Raw genomic sequence first — 7,882 nt, 5'->3', positions numbered from 1 at the left:
GCTCCATAAAAGGGTTCAACCTAAATTGAGAATGTCTCAGCGAGCAATGGGACGTAAAATGATCGGTGTAACATTAAGGGAAAGACAGAGAGCGGCTTTTATCGGAGAACAAATGTATGGTAAGGACATATTACAAGTATCTATGAAGAAGACATCGGTGTGGGCAGGGCATGTAATGCGAAGGCAAGGTAACCGTTGGTCATTAAAGGTTATGGAGTGGATCCCCAGAGAAGACAAGCGTGGCAGGGGTGCGGCCGACATTTATATGGGTATATGAGATCAAGAAATTCGTGGGGATAAATTAGTCGCAGTTAGCACAGGACCGGCATATTTGGAGATCCAGGGGAGGGGCTTTTGCCCTGCAGTGGGCGTAGATAGGTTGATGATAATATTGGGGAAAACGGCTCTGATGCACCTCGCCAAAATGGATGCTACAGCCTTGTTGTCAGTGTTGAGAGTGAGAATGGCCGATACGCCTGGAGCTGGGTAGGATCCCCGTTTTTTTCACAATCTAGATTACGCTACCCTCAAGGAAGTATTCTGGTCTTACTCCGTGGAGAATAAAGCCGTTCAGCATGTCGAGGAGTGCACCCTTAATCGTTGGAAAAAACGCCTGTAAAACCCAGCAAGAATACCGGCAGGCCCGGGCGCTGACGCAGCAATAAATATTTTAAGATACTCGCTGAGCTCGTCAGCATCCACCTGAGCGCACAGCTAATCGACAAGGTGACGCGGCACACACCGCAGCACCAAAACACACTCAAAGCTTGTCCTCAAATCATCTGCGTCTCATGACGCATTCTTGATAATGAAACGGGTGGGGACATTTCCCACAAACACCACGGCCCTGGTTCTCTGGTTACCTGATTCGATCCCGGGTCTCGGCACCATATGGAAGAACGTGGAGGGAGGGAAGGTAGGAGGCCTTCGTCAGAGAAAAGCCTATATATTTACACTATGTACAGAAAACCGGGTGCTAAGACCCATCTCGCCGCCTCGCCTGGTCGTCCTCTTTTTCCTTGCCTACGCGTCTACTGAGCTCGATTCCAGCTTCATCTTCCTCTTAATCGGAAGTTTCTACATTAGCTATATCTTGAGTCATCCTGATAACCGGCCTGTCAGCGAGTGCACCCTTTGAAAAAGTAGCTAACCCAGGCTGTACAAGCGAGCCAGCTCTAATAAACCTCAGCACGGAGGTGTCCGAGACTGGCTTGCCTAAAGTCAGACCACGGCTCCCGTCTTGTGATGACTTCTGTAAGAGGTACTCATAGGGTGCCTTTAGAAGTTTGACATTGCCCCGCATCACGAAGGTTAATGTGCCCCGTCTCTGTGGGATGAGAAGCCTTCAAAAGGTGTCGTTAAGCACGTCGACCTTGCTCTCACGACCCTCCAAAACTAAAATCAAGCAACAGTGGTCCTTCAACTCATCCCACGTGGAGAACATAACTCACGCAAAGCCGCCAGTGAAGCATTCAGTCTTGCTGAACGTTCCATGTCGGTTAGCAGACGCTCATCCATTCGCCACATGTGGTGGCAGTGAGTACAGTTGCCAAGGCTAAGCGTCTCTAACACAGACCGGTGATCAGACAAGCGACGAGTCCTGCCAGGGAGGAGAGGACCTCACAGCATCCAAGTAGCAGCTGAGCTGGGATAAAAAGTGCAACTTGTCTGGCGTTCTGCCAGATTGTACCCCTTCCCAAGTATCCACAATCCTGTATATATGAAACTGCAATCAGGTATCCGAGAGGTGGAATTGACCGATCAGATCCTTCAATTCCCTCGCAGCGCTATAGGGTCGACCTTGCCCACGTCCCCGAACATCACACACAGGGTCGGTAACACAATTCAAATCAACCACCAAAAATGTTGGGCAAGGTGGTTGATTTGAATTGTGAAAAAGAAAATTGATTTGAAGGGATGTGAAAAAGAAAAAAGTCAGAGTGCTGCGCTGGTGTAGACACAACAGCGGCTAGTACGCGGCGTGCAAGACAAGCAAGAAAAATTAACTGCACGCACGCGCCCGCCGATCCTACACGTACAATGAGCATTGCGGCGCAAGCTCTCAGGCAGAAATACGACGCCTACACTCAGGGACATCCTGTGTGACAGGGTAAAAACGTCTTCTACACAAATGCCGTCGCGAAACACAAGAACGTTGCATGGACCCCTGCAAAGACGTTGACCCCTCCAAAAACTGGGCGACGCGTTGCACCCGACCACAAAGCATCGTCTTCTGTTTGTCCAAGTTTCAAGAACCGTGGACACTCAAAGTAAGACAACGTATCAACATAAAGGCAATATGAGCACAAACCAAGGTAACCCCCACATCTTCAACACCACCATCAGAAGGTACCCTGACTTCGACGCACAGAACCCCTTCACCCTGAACAAACGGAAACACTGCAGAGCAATAAGAAAGAGCAGAAGAAAGTTGCACTTATATTTCAACCTTTTTTAAAAATGGCCTAATATATTTCCAGTTATTCAATGCAAAAATAGTTATGGGGAAGGTATCAACAAAAGCGGTGATGTTAACAGGAATTGCAGTGTCCTTTTATCTTGCGGTACAATTAAAACGAGATATTACAAATACGGCATAAAAAGGCGGTTTGCGGAGGTGACGTCAAATTGCGGTTTGCGGAGGTGACGTCAACAGATTGATCGTAATCTTGTTTGGACAGAATAGGTTCACTGAGAGTTTCCACAGGGTAAAAAGAAGAACGTTAAGCCTCTTTCCGCAAGAAAAGCCAATGAAGGATTTTCAATCATTCGTATTGTAGTGCCGGGTGTTCTTAACACACTGCGGTGATTGGACGCCATTGCATGCGCTGAGAAGCGACCTACTCGGCGTTTGCTGTGAAAACCTTGGTCGTAATTCAATACGCTCAAATACCCTTTGTCCTATCTTCATTATATATCGTGTATTCCACTGTTTCTAGGAATGTTTACAACGGGAGCAGCATGTGTTAACATTGCGGTTTCAATCATCCGCTTACAGTAAGATGAATCATTGTATAGTTCTTTTGTGCACATTTTTTTTATGTTCTGCTTGTTGCTACATTTATTAGGCTAACTATGGTGCGAAATTCAAAACTGCTTCCCTGCGTCCGAGCTACAGACAAATTACGGCGTTCAGTGCTTCACTTCATTGACATCTAAACATACAAGTTATGGTTATTAAACTGAATTGTACCTAATAAATGGTTCTGGCACTATAAAGTAAGTAGAATAAAAGTATGCCGAGCTACCTGACCATCATACTCTTGTGACCCCTCCTGAATTACTGAAAAAAAGTTGTTTCATTTTCCAATGCCTGATTATGCCACCTGTGGCAAAAAACACGCAGCTCCTGCTTCTAAGACAAAACATGAAATAATTCACGAAGGATTTTGCCGTCACAGCTTATTGACATGTTTCCAATGATGCTAACAACATAAACAGTTTCTCTATTTCCTTCTACTCACAACGAGAAATAGAGATGGTGCATAAACTCCAGCTTATTACCCGGAATGAATATTGCGTAACCTGGGTGAGGAACCCGTTTCTCTGGTTTGTGAGGAAAGATACGGCCTGAATACATGGCTAGTTCATGTTGCATAGCTGAATTTTAGGTTCCGATATTACCTCCTTTATACATTATGCATTTCCTTCTACAAGGAAGGCAAGGAGGGAGGGGTAAGGGTGCGTTGGCACACGGGCTTACCTGAGGTATTACATATTAGGCGTTACAGGACAATGAAGTAATTTGTCGACATTGTTGGATTACTACCGCTAACTGTACTGCGCAGTTTCGAGGCCATGTTTTATTCACTCTCGATGGGTTTACAGGACTTTATTCAGTAAAAAAGCCAATTCGAAAATACTGTTCTCCTCTCTCCGTCATCCTAACTGATTTCCTAAGATGTTTCATGTGACGTTAAAACAAGATGACTTGGTCTGAGGCGCAATGCACGGCTCGACTACGCTCCGACAGAGTCAGCCCACCCAGCGAATAGTGAGCCGGGGTGTCATCGCAAATCTTTCGCTCGGTTGAAACTTCGACACGGCGCGATTGTGCAATGAACGTTGTGCCTTTTGTTTGTTAGTTTATAGACTGTGTGAACAATATTTTTGTTTACGTTTCGTCCAGGGAACGTTGTGTTTCAAAGATGAAAATGGCCGATTCCGATGAAAACGTTCGAATAAATTTTTATAGCAGCTCCACAAAAGCACACAAGCGACGCTTCGCTGACAGGTACGCTAGTAGAAACCTCTAACGCAATTTCAACGCAGGAGGAGAGTCAGTGAAGTTAATATATGTACTAAGGAATTAAAATCAGCGGCAATTTTTACCGTACAGCTCAGAATGTCGGTTTCTAAACAACTTATTGCTCTGACTGAACTAGAGCAGCGGTAAGGAGCAAGACCACCCACATATGAACCCTTTTCCGCCTAAGGAATGCAGTCGCTAGACATGAGATAGATTGTGAATTTGGGGGACACTTACTGCACGAACGTTACACAAAAATTCTGATGTAAGCTGCTTTAAATGCTAACACTAAATGAAAATCTAAACAGGCTATACATGTATACTTTATAATTCCGCCCCTGGCTACCCTCGCTAATCAACTAGCGGTCTGGACCTCTACATATATTTTCAGCAATTCGCAAATTTGAATCCCTAATGACGCACGTTTTTTAAGTTGGGTATTTCCTGGGGGCAATATTTTTAAACTGAATTCGCCATTGTTGTACCGTATCGTTTATTTCTCCGCGACCATGTGCGCAGAATGCGTGGAGTGACGCGCTGTCGAGTTGTCGTTGGCTGTGTTGCCATAGGCAGGGACGGCTGGCGCTTGCTGTACCAAATCATCTGAGCCTTGAACTGGTGCGACCACGACTTATAGGATAAAGGCACGAGCTAGGCAAGCCCCAGAGAGGGGGGAAGCACATCGCATTTGAGAATGTCCGGTGATACGGAAGGCGTTCATCCACTGCGTACGCCTCGGCTAGTGATTGTTACAATTTCAAACACAGCTTTTATTCTTGGCTATATTGTCACGAAGCCAAGGATGACGCAGTTGTCTGACAGGAGAAACAAGTTTATTGCAGCGAACTTGGGCTTCCCGAACAACTCAAAAGAATACACAGGCGGCGAAGCAGCGGCCAACAAAGTGACTTGCGCAGTTGAGTGTCGTCGAACCGAATGCTGCGTCGTCTGCTCTGCAGGCTTTTATCTTTTGGTGCGTGTGTTTCTAGAACCGTCAATTCACATACAGAACATTGTAGATCACTGAAGATTACTCTGGGCTAGCGACGTTAGGGCGAAACAGTCTGTTATCTGAATGTGATAGGCCGTGCGGCATAAAAATAAAGAATGCAAGACGCGCTTTGCTTGGAACGCAGATAACACAGCCGCGTGTGGCCAGGCAGCAAAAATGAACAATAAACATACCCATACATGGTTCGCGGCATCACCCCTCTCTAAGAGTGCTTCGACCCGATGCTAAAATAAAAGGCAGCCCGAATAAACAACAAAAAAATCCGCCATCTTGTAAGGTCAGGTTTCAAGTGAACCACGTCGACGACTTCGGGCCGCGTGCGTCGTCGTGATGTTCCGGAGTCACAATCGTGGATCACCTCCTACGTAAGTTGGCCGACACGTCGTAGAATCTGGTAGGGTCCTAAATACCGTCGCAGAAGCTTCTCACTGAGTCCGCGTTGTCGGATGGGAGTCCAAACCCAAACACGGTCCCCTGAGTGGTACTCGAGGTCTCAGCGTCGGAGGTTGTGGTGCGCCGACGGAGAAGCCTCGCAAACCGATCGTCTTGTAGGGGCAGCGAAGGTAGATGTGGTTGTCCTCTCCGCAGTGGTAGCACAGCGGACGATTATCGGGCGTTCGCCACACCTCGGTCTTCCATGTGGCGGGGGTTTGCACCGCAGGTGGGCGGGCCGCCGACCGGGGGCGACGGTACGGAGTCTCCTGACGGTAGGTTGCAGGTGGATGAGGCAGGCGAACAGCAGCCTCTTAGGACGTGGCTTGTAGCTCGCGGGGTGCTTCTGACGTCGTTGAGGTACCCAGCGCTTGCTGCACTTCTTCCCTAATCACATCGGTAAGGCAAGCGACTTGCGGCTGCGGCCGCGTGGGGAGAGGTTTCCGCACCTCCTCTCTCACTATTGCGCGGATAGTCTGACGTAGGGTGTCTGCCGGAATCCGCATGCTTTCAACGTAGTTCGCATTGGCCGCGCCAACAAAGTGGTGGTCATACTGCTTAGTGCGCATTTCAAGAGCCTTCTCAATTGTGGTGGCTTCGGCTGCAAATTCGGCGACGGTTTTGGGCGGGTTGCAGACAAGTCCAGCCAACAATTCCTTTGTCACACCGCGCATTACGAAGCGTAACTTCTTTTTTTCCGGCATGCAAGGGTCAGCACGCCTGAAGATCCTCTTACTCTCTTCGACGTACAAAACAACACTTTCGTTAGGGTGTTGTGTCCGCGTCTCGAGCAAGACTTTGGCCCGCTCTTTTCGCACAACCGTGGGGAACGTATTTAAAAATTGCGTTCGGAAATTGTTCCAAGACTCTAGGGAGCTCTCATGGTTTTCGAACCAGATCCTCGCTGAGTCCTCAAGGTTGAAGAACACTTGCCTCAGTGTCTCCGCGTCGTCCCATCGATTGAACAGCCTGACCCGTTCGACTTGCTCCAACCAGTCTTAGAGGTCCTCCGAAGGTGACCCATGGAATGATGGGGGCTCCCTGGGTTGCTGAAAAACGAGGGCAGGACTGGGAGCGATGGTCATGGTGCCTGCGTTCATCATAGTGGTTTTCACGATGTCTTCGTTTTTCACTTTACAAGGAAGCAGTCCAAACTCTGGCTTGAGACCTTGCTGTCGGCGGGTGACACGAGTCGGGCTTGCTTCTCGGCTTGACGAGGGCTTAGGGTGCATGTACCCAGCCCCTTCACCAGATGTCACGAAGCCAAGGATGACGCAGTTGTCTGCCAGGAGAAACAAACTTATTGGAGCGAACTTGTGCTCCCCTAACAACTCAAAAGATTACAGAGGCGGCGTAGCAGCGGTCAACAAAGTGACTTGGGGAGGCGAGTGTTGTCGAACCCAATGCAGCGGTGTCTGCTCTGCAGGCTTTTATCTTTCGGTGCGAGTATTTCTGGAACCGTCGATTCACATCCAGAACATTGTAGATCACAGAAGACTATTCTGGGCTAGCGACATTAGGGCGAAACAGTATGCTTATCTGGATGTGATGGCCCGTGCGGCATAAAAATAAAGCATCCAAGACGCGCTTTGCTTGGAACACAGATAACACAGCCGGGCAGTTTTAAAGGAAAACTGTTTACCTCTACCCCCCAAGGGTTCTTTCGCGAGCGTTGGTGTCACCAGAAAAATCCAACAAACAAATAAAAGAATTTACTGGCACTTCCGGGAATCAAACCTGAAACTAATAGACTAACAAAGCGAGAGCCCGTTGTCTTACCAATTTAGCTACGAGCCCACGCGAAGACTGGGAAGACAGGTGGTGTACTCACCAAGCAGATCTACGGGTTTAACCCCTGAGTTCTCGCGGAATGCCACGTGAAAGCGTCACGCGACAGCTCACGCCCGTCTAGCGGCCCTGGGCGCACCTTGCTCATGTGCTAAGAGTTACAATATTTATAGGAAGCTCACACCAATGCATGGCATCTCACTTCTAGTACGCAAATGTGCTAAGGCCTGTGGCCTGCAGTGTTCATGTAAACAATCACAGCTCCATGTCGTCCGCCCTCACGCCAAAACAAGGAATACAATCAAATACTCCTTAATGGGCAGGCCATCACTGCAAGCCACAGCATCAAGGCCCTGGGCCTACATATTGAGGCTAACACCAAGAGTGACGTCTCTTTGCAG

At 48.2% G+C, this 7,882-nt stretch overlaps 1 pseudogene; it reads right to left on the bottom strand.

Moving 5' to 3' along the window:
• Positions 1-1,582: 1,582 nt before the first annotated feature.
• Positions 1,583-6,925, bottom strand: LOC144148268 (uncharacterized; annotated as a pseudogene).
• Positions 6,926-7,882: the final 957 nt, after the last annotated feature.

The sequence above is a fragment of the Haemaphysalis longicornis genome, unplaced genomic scaffold (genome assembly GCF_048455015.1).
Source record: "Haemaphysalis longicornis isolate Haplotype H1 unplaced genomic scaffold, Haemaphysalis longicornis Haplotype H1 scaffold_8, whole genome shotgun sequence".
In the NCBI taxonomy this organism is placed as follows: domain Eukaryota; kingdom Metazoa; phylum Arthropoda; class Arachnida; order Ixodida; family Ixodidae; genus Haemaphysalis; species Haemaphysalis longicornis.
The sequence above is the reverse complement of the archived record's forward strand: the minus strand, read 5'-3'. Positions and strand labels throughout refer to the sequence as shown.